The sequence below is a fragment of the Mirounga leonina genome, unplaced genomic scaffold, assembly GCF_011800145.1.
Source record: "Mirounga leonina isolate KUSES-001 unplaced genomic scaffold, KU_Mleo_1.0 Mir_166, whole genome shotgun sequence".
NCBI classification, from domain to species: domain Eukaryota; kingdom Metazoa; phylum Chordata; class Mammalia; order Carnivora; family Phocidae; genus Mirounga; species Mirounga leonina.
Genome location: NW_023270418.1, coordinates 27,057,695 through 27,071,533, shown reverse-complemented (window position 1 = coordinate 27,071,533; position 13,839 = coordinate 27,057,695). Strand labels below are relative to the sequence as shown.

The following is a 13,839-nucleotide window of genomic DNA, read 5'->3' as shown; positions in this document are numbered from 1 at the left end:
TTTTTAAAAAGTCATATCGTTTGTCTGATTCACTTGACTCCTATAGATAAGAAGTGGTGGTGGGAGGGGCTGGAGAACTGGCCGGGTGCTGCTTTGTTCTTGGGAATCAGCAGCTGATCCTTGTGAGAAATTGAAAGAAAAACGGGGCATGGGTTTCCAGATGTTTCAACTGTTCGACAACATTCTCAAGGGCCTGTGGACAGCAGAGGAGTTTTAACAGCTCCTTCCGCTTTAATGGAATGTAATCATCAGTGTCTCCCCCCTTGGTAGAGGGAAATCATTTCTAGTGTGTTTTTGATGTTGGGCCTGTTTCACCTCAAAAAATAAGTTTTCTTGAATTCAATTTCTCTTGCCCATTTAGGTTCTCAGATTCTTAGTTGTTGTAGGGATTCAAATTCTATACTTTGAAACATGAGCAATTGAGTATTGATTTGAACGCCTTGGAGAGAAGACCGTGAAGATGCTTGTTCAGGGTTTCACTATAAAGTTCCGGGGGGATGGGGGGGTGGGCAAAGGAATCAAAGGGGCCCAGAGAGGCTGCACACAGGTCCTGCCCTGCTGCTGAGCGTCTGCCTTTGCGTCCAGCTTGCTGAGTTAGGAATTCTGAACATTGTCCAGCTTACACTTGAACAATTTTAAGAGGTAAATGTTAGAGTCATCATGTGAAATACAAAGAAAGGCACTGGGGGGAGAAAACCCTAATTTAAATAAATTCACTAAGGTTACATAGCTGATCGGTTAGTCACGGTGTTGGAACTCAAAGCTGGGTTTGTTTGACCCCCGAGTCTGTGACCTCTACAACCTTGTGTCCTGGGAGAAGCTGGGTTGGAAGGCAGCTGACAGTGAAGTCATTTCCTCCTGGATTAGGTTACATCAGGCTGTAACGCACATTTCTGTTTCCAGAGGCTTAGTGATGTGGATAGCGTCACTTTGGAGGTCCTTGAAGGAAGGGGCATCCTTCAAGTTCAGCCCCCAGGCTCCTTGATTTCTCAGGGCTCTCATGTCCACAAAATTAGCTATGTTGCCAGAGATTGTTTTTCTAGCCTGGCTCTTAGGAAGGCCACCCATCTGTTCAAGTCATTTGCCTGATTCACATTGCTGGGCTTGATGGTTAAGTTTCAGGATCGTAAGGTTTTTTTTTTTTCTGGCAAGCTAAAAATCATTGCAGTAGACCCCTGCTATTTGCAAGAGCTACATCCGGCCATCTTGAATAGCACTGTGCCATAAAACTTCCTCCAAGAGGGGCAGTCAAATGTACCTGAAACATTTTATTTATTTTATTTATTTATTTGACAGAGAGAGACACAGCGAGAGAGGGAACACAAGCAGGGGGAGCGGGAGAGGGAGAAGCAGGCTTCCCGCGGAGCAGGGAGCCCGATGCGGGGCTTGATCCCAGGACCCTGGGATCATGACCTGAGCCGAAGGCAGACGCTTAATGACTGAGCCACCCAGGCGCCCCTACCTGAAACATTTTAACAATCCCTTCTTTAGTCCTTTCATGGACTACTATGACCTGATGGGTCGTGATGTGGATTCCCAAGGGCCTACCACACTCATGATTCAAAATGATAACGCAGCAAAATAATAACTTATAACCCTTGTCAGGGACCCCTGAAGTCCCCAAAAATTGGTAAACCTTTAAATTTCAGGGCCTACTCTACTTTCGGCAAGATAAGTAAAAACCAACCCTAAAAGGAGATGTAGAAATCTTTGGAAGTTATTCACTATAAAGTGTATACCTTGTGAAACTCTAAGATTATCGTCAAAATGTAGAGCTTACTTCTAAAAGTTATAAAGCTTTTGCCCCGTGATCTGCCCTGCCTTGTGGGAAGCATTCCAAGTCTCTCATGGCTTTTCCTTCCAAGCTCAGACAATAATGTGTAGTATTATTTTCCTCAGGCCTTCCTCCCTACAAGCTTTTCAGTTCACACGGATTCCTCAGGGGAAGGAGGCAGGGTGGCCTCAGGAGGCATCTTTAAAGGCAAGAACTAAAGAGCTCGAATCTTCTGTAAAAAGCCTGGCAGAGGTCACATTTGAGTTTAAAAAGGTGATTTTAAAAGTTCGTAAAGAACCAGTTGGCCCTGAGATACGGCTTTCCCTCTCTCTCTGTTTTCTTCCCTCTGCCTCTCTCTCCTTTCTCTCTTTCAACATTGACTCCAGTCTGTTATGTAACATACATTAGGGATACAAATGACAAGAAAGAGCTCTGATAAACAGGCAATTACAGTCTGGTTTGATAAATGGCGTGAAAGCACTGGAGGGGGCCACCAGCCTATGGGGAGTGGGGAGGGACAGGAAAGAGGCACATCAGAGAAGGCTTCTAGAACTAGGAGAACGTATCTGAGTTGAGAGTTGCAGGCTTAATAGGGGTTAAGGAAGGGCAGAGTATAGAAAGCAGCATGGACAAAGATGAAGAGCAAATTCTAGGAAAGCATCCTGAGTTTGGATGGCTGCATGAATTGCTAGAATTCAGAGTCAAGGAGAGAGCACTGATACCGTGCTGGAGAGAGCAAGGACCCAAGTTATGGAAGTCTATATACTATATAAAGATAGAAGTCTTGGGTTTTGAAACATGGTGGATGACGAGGACCAGCAGCAAACTACCAACACCATAGAAGAGCCCCTGGATCTCATCAGGCTCAGCCTGGATGAGCGAATTTAAGTGAAAATGAGAAATGACAGAGAGCTTCGAGGCAGATTGCATGCTTACCATCAGCATTTAAATATGATATTGGGAGATGTGGAAGAAACTGTGACTAGTATTGACTAGTATAGAAATTGATGAAACATATGAAGAGATATATAAATCAGCAAAACGGAATATTCTGATACTTTTTGTCCGGGGAGATAGTGTTGTACTAGTTGCCCCTCCATTGAGACTTGACTAAAACAAAGAATTTATCGTGTAGGGAATATAGGAGATTTTGTATGATTGCCTCTTTAAATGTAGAAGACATTCAAAAGAGAAACCTGCGTAAATTTTGATATTAAGAAATGACCACGGATGCTTCCACTCCTGAAATGAGTTGATTTGCAGGTAACTCAAAAATTCCCCCCCCCTTTTTTTTTTTAAAGATTTTATTCATTCATTTGTCAGAGAGAGAGAGAGCACAAACGGGGGGAGCGGTGGGCAGAGGGAGAAGCAGGCTCCCCCCTGAGCAAGGAGCCCGATGCAGGACTTAATCCCTGGATCCTGGGATCATGACCCCAACTCAGTCCCTGGACCCTGGGATCATGACCGAAGCTGAAGGCAGACACTTAACTGACTGAGCCACCCTGGCATTGCAGATAACTCAAAAATTCTTAAGCTAAAGGACATTTTAATTTTTTTCTAACCCTTTCAATAAATGTGATCACCAAGATGAAGAACTCTTTTTTTCAGGAATTGATTTGTTCTGTTGTTTTCTCAATTTCTGATTTTTTTCCTTTAAATTAAATTTGATGTTTCCTTTTTTGATTAAAAAAAAAAAAGACAGAAGTCTTGGTTTTTGCTCTCAACTAGGGAGCCCATGAAGGATTTTTAAGTAGGGTGATGGGTTCCAGTGTGGATATACAGGTAGGAAGATCAATGAAGAGGTTGGGGAAGATTTAAGAATGAAGAGAAGTGGAGGGATTCCAGAAATACTGAACTCGAATGAACAGCACTTGGGTCTGATTACAGGTGGAGAGCAGAAGGATGGTGGGAGGAAATTGTGTTTTTCTGCCTTGGGAAACTTAGATGGAAGGTGGTAGTAAGTTTAGAGGGAAAGATAGGTTCATTTTTGGACATTCTGAGCTGGCCATTCCCATGAAGAGGTTGAGTAAGCAATTTAAAACATGGGTCTCTTGGTAATAGCTACATTTTTGTGAGACTCAGGAATGGGATGCTGAGAGTGGCTGCACATTAAATTTACCCAGTCAATTTACAAAATACACAATCCTGAGCCCCATCTGCAGAGATTCTGATTAAATTAGGGCTAGGGCTAGTTCAATTGTATACATGTGAATGCAGGAGATGCAAAATAATGAAATAGGAGGAGGAGGTCCTATTTAGGGGATATTATTAAAGCAGAGCTTGCTTCTCAGAGTTTGGGAGAGATCTCAGCCAATTCCACTTATTGACAGTGTCTATTTGAAAGTTTCAAAACGCCAAGGTGGGGTTACGAAAATTGAGGTCTATTTCAAAGACTGAGGTTTAGCAGAACAGTGCTTTTAACATACAGATACAGCGACTCCATGCACAGCACACCTCCTCTAAAGGTAAGATTGCAAAGTCTTTTGCCTTTGACATTTGAAGGCTTTTACAAACGGCCTTCCTGTTCAGTTCCATACATTTCCATACATTCCACACATACATTTCTTGAATCCAAACAACTGAGAAAAGTAAAATTATTTGTCATTTCTGGTTTATAGACAGGGGCTTGGCTTTATCGCCCCTGTAATACTTGCTAAATGCTTACCTCCAGCTGAACTCATCCTGACCTCTTGTTACAACCAAACAAATACTATTTCATTACGGAAATACAGAAAACACTTTTCGCGAGCTGCCGAAATAGCTCAGTTGGGAGAGCGTTAGACTGAAGATCTAAAGGTCCCTGGTTCGATCCCGGGTTTCGGCAGTGGTTTTAGATGTCGCCACCAGCGCTATCCCCTCTCGCTCGGGGGCACCAGGCTCCTCAGGACGGAATCCTTCTAGCTTGCCACCCACCCTCCGGGGCATTCTGACCCACACGTGCTCGGGGTGGCCGCGGAAGCACCGATCTCCTCTCTTTTACCTCTCCGGGAGGGAGAAAACTGAAAACAGAAAAAGGGATTTATGTCGTTGCTTTTAAACTGCTCAGTATAAAGGCAGACTCCCTTCCCTGACCTTGGCTCTGGCTGAGACCACGCTCTCCCTACGCACGGCGCGCCGCTCACTTGCTTCGCAATCACTCCAGCCCTCTCTCTTCTTTCCAGTTCCCCGCGACGTTCCAGGAGCTGGGACCTTTCTGCGCGGGTCGGAGGCACTAGCGCACCCGGGCTCCGCCGCGGATTTGGCGGCCACGCAGCCGCCACGTGCGGAGCGCAGGTCCCGGGCGCGCAGGGGCTCGGTGGGGATGGCGGGCAGCCCCGGCCCCCCTCGGCCAGAGAATCCCTCTATTTCGGTTTGGACCAGCTGGCTTAACAGTAACAAGGACCTAGAACACCTTTTGGTGGTGGTGATGGTGGTGGTGGTGGTGAGTATGGGAAAGCCCTTTCTGGTTCATGTCTGCACCAGGGTTACCAAATCAAATACAGGACGCCCAATTAAATTTGAATTTCAAAGAAACACGAATATTTTTTTTAGTATAAGTATGTCCCAAATATTGCGTGGACCATACAAAGTACACACTCGTTGTTTCTCAGAAATTTAAATTTAACTGAATTGGTATTTGCCAAATCGCAAACCACTATTGTACATCATATATACCTACATAGGCTCTGAATTCAATGCACCCCCTGCCCCACCGGGCCCCAGCAAATGTACTGAGAAACTACAGTCAGGACGATCCGGGTTTCAGAACAGACTGGTAGTTTCTTACTCTCAACATCTCGCCACGTACAAATGCGTTTGCGTCCATCACCACCCAAGCTGGCGGTGGCAGAGATCCCCAGGAAACACGCCGCAGGGAATCAGCCATCCTACCTGGCCCGGGCTTCCAGACCCTGGGCCTGGTCTGGGATGGGGGTGGGGGGAGGGGAACTTGGAGGCTCTGGGCTGGATCCTAACAGTAGTAGTAGTAATAATAATAAGTATTGTTCTTATATAACATATATTATGTTATATATAACATATAGTGAGTATTTATTATAATAGTAATAATAAGTATAATACTTATATACTACATATATATGTAATATATATTATGTAATATATATTTATATAATATGTAATAATACTTATATTTATCATTGCTTGTTAAGATGATGAATAATAATACTTATACTTATTGATGATATTATACTTGTTAAGATGATGAATAATAATAATACTTATTATTAAACTTACGATTACTTATTAAGATGATGAGTCACTCTATCAAGGCAGTGCAATGGAACAACACACGCTTAGCGATGCTTTCTTTTTGGCTGGACACCAGACTGGGACATGGGGAGAGAGAATGGAGATTCAGTCCTCACATTCTAAAAATCCTAGGTGTGGTGAAAGGCAAAATGGAGAAGTATTGCTTTGCGACCTATTTATTATATGTCCTCCCCTTTCTGTTCATCTGTGCCAATACACTAGCTGATGAGGGGCTTCGTCCCCCCGAATCTTTGGGTTCTTGGGTAGAAGGGTGCATTTTGATGAGGGACTCTTGAAATCTAATCATGGTCAAAAGGAAGGAAAACAAAATGATGTCCTAATAAATTGAGCAGTTCAAAGTTTGCATGATGTATGTCAGCATGTGTGACAGGGAATTTTATAGGTCACCTTGGCTAGACTGTCGTGTGGTGGCCAGTTGTTTAGTCAAACACCAGTCTAGGTGCTGCTGTGAAGGTGTTCAGATGTGATGAACATGTAGATCAGTAGACTTTAAGTAAAGCAGATTATCCTCTGTAATGTGGCTGGGCCTCATCCAATCATCTGAAGGTTTAAGAGCAAAGATTGGGGTTTCCTGATGAAGAAGGAGCTCTGTTCAAGATGGTAAATAGAAAACCTGCCTAGGTCTCCAGCTTGCTGCCTCGCTGAAGTTGGACTCAAGACCGCAACACCAACACTTACCTGAATTTCCAGTCTGTTGGCCTACCCAATAGACTTTAAACTTGCCAACCCCCACAATTGTGCACCAATTTCTTAAAATCTCTCTCTCTCTCTCAATGTTGGGACTTCCCAGTTTCCAGCCTGAAGAGAAAAGGGAGAATCCCCACGGGAAGTACTTGGGATCCAAGCAAGAAGTGCGAAGATAGGGTGTTTCTGCCTGAATCACCACCATTGTTGCCCACGTGGCATACACCTCCTCAGTTTTAATGTCTTTTTTCTCTGCCAGGTTCTATTCTGCCTGCCTTCTGGTTGTCCGTCTGCGTTACCAAAGCACTCGTATTTTCCTCTATTAAAGCATTGATTAGGAGGTTCTCAAAGATTTACTGCCTGCATGCTTGCCTTCTGGACCTGTAGTAGATCCACGGTGCAGGGGAGGTGAAGACCAGGGATGGTGCTGGTCACCAGGAGGTACCTCTCAGGGAGGATGGAGGTTAAACTGAGTTCTCAAAGGTGCTTGGACGGGCGAGGGGGAAGGAGTGAAAGGGAGGTGGTACGCCTGTTCGAGGGAAGAGCATGTGTAAAGGCCCAGAGGACCGAAAGGCAGCAGGGGATCTGTAATATGCAAATAGTGGCGTGTGCCGCCGAGACTTGGGGAGAGGTGGGGAGAGGCTACTTCGCCCGCGCAGGGCGGCGGGAGCGCGCGTGCGCTGAGGCCCGGCTAGTAGGGGCGGGACGGGGGGCGGAGCGGTGAGCGGGGGCGGGGGCGGGGCGGGGGCGGGGGCGGGGACGGGGGCGTGCTCTCCAGGCCCAGGCTCAGGTCTGAGGCAGCTGCTAGCGCTTCCGGCCGGAGCCCAAGTCGTCTCGTTTAGTTAATGCGCTTCGCGCTTCTTTTGAGGTGGACGCTTGAGATGGGGACCAGAACTGCGAAGTGGTGCTTCTCGGAAGAAGGGGGCACCTGGTACCTTTAACATTGAACTGTGATCTCCGACCCCGTGCTCTTCGCTTTTAGGGCGAAGATACGCAGGGGGGGCAGTAGGGGGGACAATGAATAAATGGCTTCTCCGCCTGTTTCAGGCTTTTGCAGAACTCGATTCATGTTTGCCAAGGAGTTTCTAAATAAAAAGGGGTGCGTTTTATTTAAGAAATCTGCATGTAGCAATCAAAGAATGACCTGACACCTTCCCCGCGGGGCCGGTGGGTCGGAATTGGGCTGAATCACACAGTCAGAGGAGTCTGGAAGTTCCTACAGCGCGGCGCTGTTGGCGCAGAGCCCAAACAATAACAGAGCCTTCAGCCACCAGAGGGAGAAGCTTGACGTGAGCCCGGATAGCTCAGTCGGTAGAGCATCAGACTTTTAATCTGAGGGTCCAGGGTTCAAGTCCCTGTTCGGGCGACGCTCCCCATTTTTCCTAATAATTTAAAAATAAGAACAAACTTTCGTAATCCGGGTTGCCTTCAGAGAAGGGAGTAAAATCCTGGAGACGGTAGGCTACGAGTCCAGACCCTTCCCTGAAAAGCCGGGCCTCCAGCGCTGACTGACACCGCGAACCTTTGTGCAAAAGCCCCTGTAAAACTTGCCGTGCACTGCTCCAGGGAATTAAATAGGCTGTTTTATTCTGCAACCACCCGCCAGGCCCCCAACTACTGACTGCTGTATTCACAGGAAGAGGGAATAGATGCCTTCCAGGACGTCCCTGGGACTCCCCCGGGGAACCTACCCCCAACGTTGTCCTGGGGCCCTCTTCGCCGACACTCTCTCTGGGGTTCCCTCCCGCTAGGTGCCCGTGAATATGGCATGGATCCTGCACCTACACGCCACCTTCCTATCCTTCTAGAGAATATTTATGCACTCTGCAAAGGGAGAGACAACCATCTAGAAACCCATGCACCTTATAGAGCAGTCCCCTCTCTAAATGAAGTCTTCTCTGTACCCTGCCCCCCGCAAAGTGTGATCCTGAACACAGGGAGGTGTTGAGGTGGAGATGGCAGCTTCTGCTATGGGAGGAAGAGGGTGTGTATTGGAAAGACTTCAAGGGGCTGGAATGGGACAAGTCCTGGTGTTGGAAAAACAAAAAAAGTCAGCTGGCCCGGGCCTCAAACTAACAAGGGAAGGAGTTAGCTTCTGAAAGGTATTGAGGAAGTTGAGCTGTGGACACAAGAGAAGCTTAGGCATAGGTTCACTAAGACTAAAACTAATTTCCTTGGGAGGTAGAGGGAAGGTGCATCCTTGCTTCGATAAAGATTGAGCCTACCTTGCTTCTGCCAGGCAACAAAGAACAGTCTATCTTGATCTCCTTAGCAGGATGGAGGTGTAGGTTGATTGAGTCAGCTGCCCTCTTCTCTGATGGATGGTGGTACCCAGGGAGTCCTGATTAGTGGGGCAGAGCCAGGCTGGAGGGCGCACTCAAGAGGGAGGCTGGGCCTTCACCCTCCACACTGGAGTGCCTTATCCAGAGCCTGCACAGGCCTATACAGACCCACAATTACCTCCCAGTCTCCAAAGTGCAGCTTCCTCATCAGAAGAAAGAGAATCAGAGCAATAGCATGCAACTTATGAACTTGTAATTAAATGAGGTAAGAAGGCATGCACAGTGCTTAGTAGAGTTTTGCCCCAAGGTAAACATTTAATACACTGTAGCTATTATCATTATTATTCAATATTCAATATTGTTATTATTTTCAATCTAGGGAGGAAACAGAAGATACCTATCGAAACAGGTAAGGAACCATTCCAAAAAAAACATACTCCCAATATGCCCAAGATCATAATCCAATCCATATTCATGTGATTTGTGTTGGTTGGTATGTGCTGAAGGGACAGCAATGGTCACTGATCCAAGTAAGAGCAGAGTGCACTGGTTGGGCCAGTCAGGCTTCTTTCTTGAAGAAAGTGAATCAAGGGGCTCAGATGGCATCTCAGGGAGAGAAACAAGGTGAGGAGCTATGGCAATTTTTCTTGTCTCTGAGGGAGTCCTTTGGAACGTGATCAAGTGCACTTTTGGCAACCTTGAAAAGTCAAGTGTCTTTGCTCCACTCATTTCCTGACTGAACAAGAACAGAGCGAGCTGGGACAAGGAGAGGATGGGGCGGAGAGCACTGAGGTCTCCTAGTTCCTTCCTCCCTTCTCACCTCAAGGTCACTCCCTCTGTCTTTCACCAAAGGGGGAAAAGTGAGGAAAAAAACAAGCAAACCCTGGGATGCCTGGGTGGCTTGGTCGGTTAAGCGACTGCCTTGCACTTGGGTCATGGTCCCAGGGTCCTGGGATCAAGTCCCGCATTGGGCTACCTGCTCAGCGGGGAGTCTGCTTCTCCCTCTGCCTGCCGCTCTCCCTGCTTGTGTGTGTATGCGCTCTCTCTCTGACAAATAAATAAAAATCTAAAAAAAAAAAAAAAAACCCACAAAAACCCTACGTCTGTCTTGACCAAGACCTTTTGGGCTTTGGAGCCAGAGACAGCTCTTGTTCAGTTTTGTTCTGGATGATTTGAAGTGAATCAGTTATTTCATTTAGAAATTATCGTATCATCAACCTCATGGCAGGGGTGAGGTGGATGGGGATTGAATGAGACCATGTAGGTCATGTGCTGGGCACACAGTAGGCACTTAATAAGTGGCCGTCTTTACTCTTATTAGGGAGGGGGCCCGGGGAGAGGTAGAGAACGCATTAGCGAGTAAGGAAAGGGTTAAGGTATAGGCAGGGAGGGGTAGGGGGCCCCTGACTAGGCTCTGAAACTATTGCTGGCAGGCCTAAGTGCAAAGCCAGAGTGAACCAAGAGGTAAGGGAATGGACCAGACCACCTGGCCCCGGATGTTAGGGAGTACTTTTCTTTGGCGGCTACAGTGTAGTCACAGAAAATGACCAAACCTCAAAGAATTAAGGGGGTTATCAATAGTCCTTTTTTCTCAAACCAAGATAGCATAAGAATCTCAAGGCCCCAAGCTTCCCAGTCAGTTCTCAGTAAAAGACTGCCACCAAAAGCCCTCAGTGGCAACGCATTCGGGACCCCCTCACTCAAGAGAGCTTTTTCTTTCCTTTCTGCTCTCACCTTCACTTAACAAACTTTCACTTCACTTCACCCTTTTGTGTCCCCGAGATTCATTCTTTGGCTCTGCGAGACAAGAACCCTGTAACATTAGGATAAGAACGCTAACTTTTCCTCACATAACAGGAATTAGTTCTCATTCACTGCTCTCAAAACCTCAGAGCTATAACTAGCACAATTTAGAAGGCGAAATTAGCAACTGAAAAGGCGAAGATAAGAGGGTTTTTTTTTTTTCCGCTTTCTTTTTTAAAATTCCCCTTAACAGGGTGGTAGAATCGTTCGTCTTCGCCGAAATAGCTCAGTTGGGAGAGCGTTAGACTGAAGATCTAAAGGTCCCTGGTTCGATCCCGGGTTTCGGCAGGGTTTTTGCTGACACAGCCCAGGACAGAACAGGTTTCTGCTCCCTTGCGTAGTCTCTCCTGTGCCCCCGGGCGCGCCTGCACAGGGGCCCTGCGGCTCTCTTAGCGCGCATGCCCACCCCCCGCGCCTGCGCAGAGGCTTGGTGGATGGATGGGTGGGTGTCTATTAGCGCGTGTACCCTCTCCCGCGCGTGCGCAGCGGCAGTGCGGGTCTCTCAGCGCCTGTGCCCTCCTCCGCGCGTGCGCACCGGCCATGCGGATCTCAGCGCGCGCCCCCGGGAGGCGAAGGTGCTTTCATTCAGCGCTTGGAGGGTAGTGCGGGGTTGGGCCTCGTCGCGAAGCCCCGAGGGGTGGAGAGCCCCTCACCCGGTCTAAGACCGCACACTAAGCTCCGTAGTGTTTGTTCCCAGTGCCGTCAGCTCGCAGGGCTGGCAAGTTTTTCTCGTAGGTGACAGACGTGCCGACAGCCTTAAAAACGTTTGTCTATACAGCCAGACCCGAAAGCCAGGGCCCCGTCGGCGGGTCAGAAATCTGGTGAAGGATGGTTCCCAGCCGGAGATGTGACTCATAAGCACGTGCCTCTGAAAGAGTGCTTGGAACCTGTTTTCTCACCGCTCCTTCAATAAACGGGGCGTGAACGATTGCTTAGGGCAAAACAATGCGCAGTCACCGCCGAGAGCATTACTGTCAGGACTGACGACGGGGGTGCGGTTTTCTTGGTTATGGGTCTACTGATGTTCCGGATATAAAAGTAAGTTTCAAGGAAAAAACATCCTAGGGCAAAGTAACGTTCCAAGAGAAAGGTCTGAGCTTGGAAGACTCCTTATTAGGCACTTTGCGCATGCACAAAGTCCACCGTGGGTAGGGTCAGGCCTGGGTGGTAATCGGTCCCCACCCAGCGCGGAACGCAGGTGTGCTTTGCCTAACCCCCAACCTGCTCATTATGAGTGGTGTGAACACGGTCTCAAATTTGTTTTTGGAGTTTTTAAAATAACCTCCGCCCGAACAGGGACTTGAACCCTGGACCCTCAGATTAAAAGTCTGATGCTCTACCGACTGAGCTATTCGGGCTCACGAAGGAGTTTCTTTCCTTGTCCTACCCGCAGTGAAATAGGCCACGTGGCCGCATTCTTTTCCTATTGAATTAACATCCTGAGTCCTTTTACTGATTGCCTGGGAGGTGAAACTGCAAAATCAAGATCCAGTGGGTGTTTGGCAGAATGGAATCCTTTTTCTCCCATCAGAGATAGAAAATAAAGAAAATATCTGCCTGCCTCACCTGCCTCGCGTCCAGGCAGCAACACCCCCTCCCCGCCCCCCCGCAAGTGCTAGCATCCTAAAGGGAACATACCCAGAAGAATTCTCCAGAGTTAGGACCTCTGGGCGTGCTTCTGGGTGAGCAGCGGCATTTTTCATTCCAATGCTGGTCTTTGAAGAGCCCCGAAGCGTCTTGTGGGTGGCAAATTATGAATAATTGATTAGGTTTCCAATAATCTATTCAACAGGCGTTCATCGAGAGCCTGCCGCTCTCCAGCCTTTAAGCAAACTTAGGCTGCAAAGACCCAGTCCTGGTCCTCAGTGCGGCGACAAGACACGCTACCAGAAGCACCCAATCAATCGCCTTGACGGTGGGAAACTGGCTTTTGCAGCGTTACCCCGCCGACACCAGAAGTAAGAGGCAGTAAAGTCTTCCAGGGGGGTGGTGAAGCCTGAACTGAGCTGTGAAGGGTGACGGGGCCCCTGTAGACTTGGAAAGAATTCTGCCTGCCATAGTGTACCTTCAACACCTGTATAATGGGTCTATCTTTCCTCCTAGAATGTTTCTGCTGTGAGGCAGACGGTCCCTGTATTGTCCCCAATGCCTGGCCAGTGGCTGGCACAGATCAAGTTCTCAAAAACTGCTGTGGAATGAATGAGGGCCATGGATCAGGGAAAGCTTTTAGGGAAGGTTCGGAGAGCAGAATTGGTTCTTGGGAGTTTTTGTTTGGTAGAGAGAGGAGAACACTCATGTCAAGGTGAATGATTTCCACAGATGGAATAATTTTGCCCTGAAAAAGTTCTCTGCCACCCTATTGTGCCACCCCATTGTATTTATTTTATAGTGCTTATTGCCATCAGAAATTCTGTTTATTTGCTTATTTATAAACCATCTCTTCCCATCACTCTGTGATGTAAGTGCTGCTGGACAGTAATCTTGTTGGTGAGGACCTTGTCTTTCTTGTTGTCCTTATTTTTGTTTACTTTTACTTAAAAAAATGTTTGCATTCCCATAACCCCAGCGTTTAGAACAGTATTTGGCACATAGCAGGATCTTAAGAAATAACTGTTGACTAATTTCAAATGTTGAAGGTTTTTACTGCACAATGTGTCTCCCCTCCCCCCAAGGTAGTATAGTTTTATAGAGATCTTTTATTTCAGTTTTCCAAACCATCAATTCTGAATTTGTTGCTATACGTTGTGTCAGGCGAAAATATTAACATTCAGATTAAGACATCATTGCCATGTAACCATCCATCATACTGTCTCAGCCTAGGATCGCAAAACACGTGGAGGGCCCTAACTGTTCATCCTTTTTAAGCTCTCAGGAAATTCAGAGAGCGTGACTCTTTTTTGGAAAAGCAGGGAAACCTTTACCAGAAGTGGGGTTCGAACCCACGAGGATATAAATCCATTGGATCTTAAGTCCAACGCCTTAACCACTCGGCCATTCTGGTACCCGTCAAACCGGCATTTACTTTTC

The 13,839-nt window shown here is 47.2% G+C and overlaps 1 long non-coding RNA gene, 5 other non-coding genes and 1 pseudogene across 6 annotated transcripts; 5 read left to right on the top strand and 2 right to left on the bottom strand.

Annotated features, from left to right (window-relative positions):
* Positions 1-2,572: 2,572 nt before the first annotated feature.
* Positions 2,573-2,888, top strand: LOC118016308 (annotated as a pseudogene).
* Positions 2,889-4,525: 1,637 nt separating this feature from the next.
* Positions 4,526-4,598, top strand: TRNAF-GAA. Its single transcript has one exon. It is a non-coding gene; the product is annotated as a tRNA-Phe (tRNA).
* Positions 4,599-8,020: 3,422 nt separating this feature from the next.
* On the top strand, positions 8,021-8,093 carry TRNAK-UUU. The gene has a single exon. It is a non-coding gene; the product is annotated as a tRNA-Lys (tRNA).
* Positions 8,094-10,972: 2,879 nt separating this feature from the next.
* LOC118015886 lies at positions 10,973-13,734 on the top strand. Its single transcript, XR_004680715.1, has 3 exons — positions 10,973-11,850; positions 12,605-12,770; positions 13,678-13,734. It is a non-coding gene; the product is annotated as an uncharacterized LOC118015886 (long non-coding RNA).
* TRNAF-GAA lies at positions 11,028-11,100 on the top strand. The gene has a single exon. It is a non-coding gene; the product is annotated as a tRNA-Phe (tRNA).
* On the bottom strand, positions 12,098-12,170 carry TRNAK-UUU. The gene has a single exon. It is a non-coding gene; the product is annotated as a tRNA-Lys (tRNA).
* On the bottom strand, positions 13,731-13,813 carry TRNAL-UAA. Its single transcript has one exon. It is a non-coding gene; the product is annotated as a tRNA-Leu (tRNA).
* Positions 13,814-13,839: the final 26 nt, after the last annotated feature.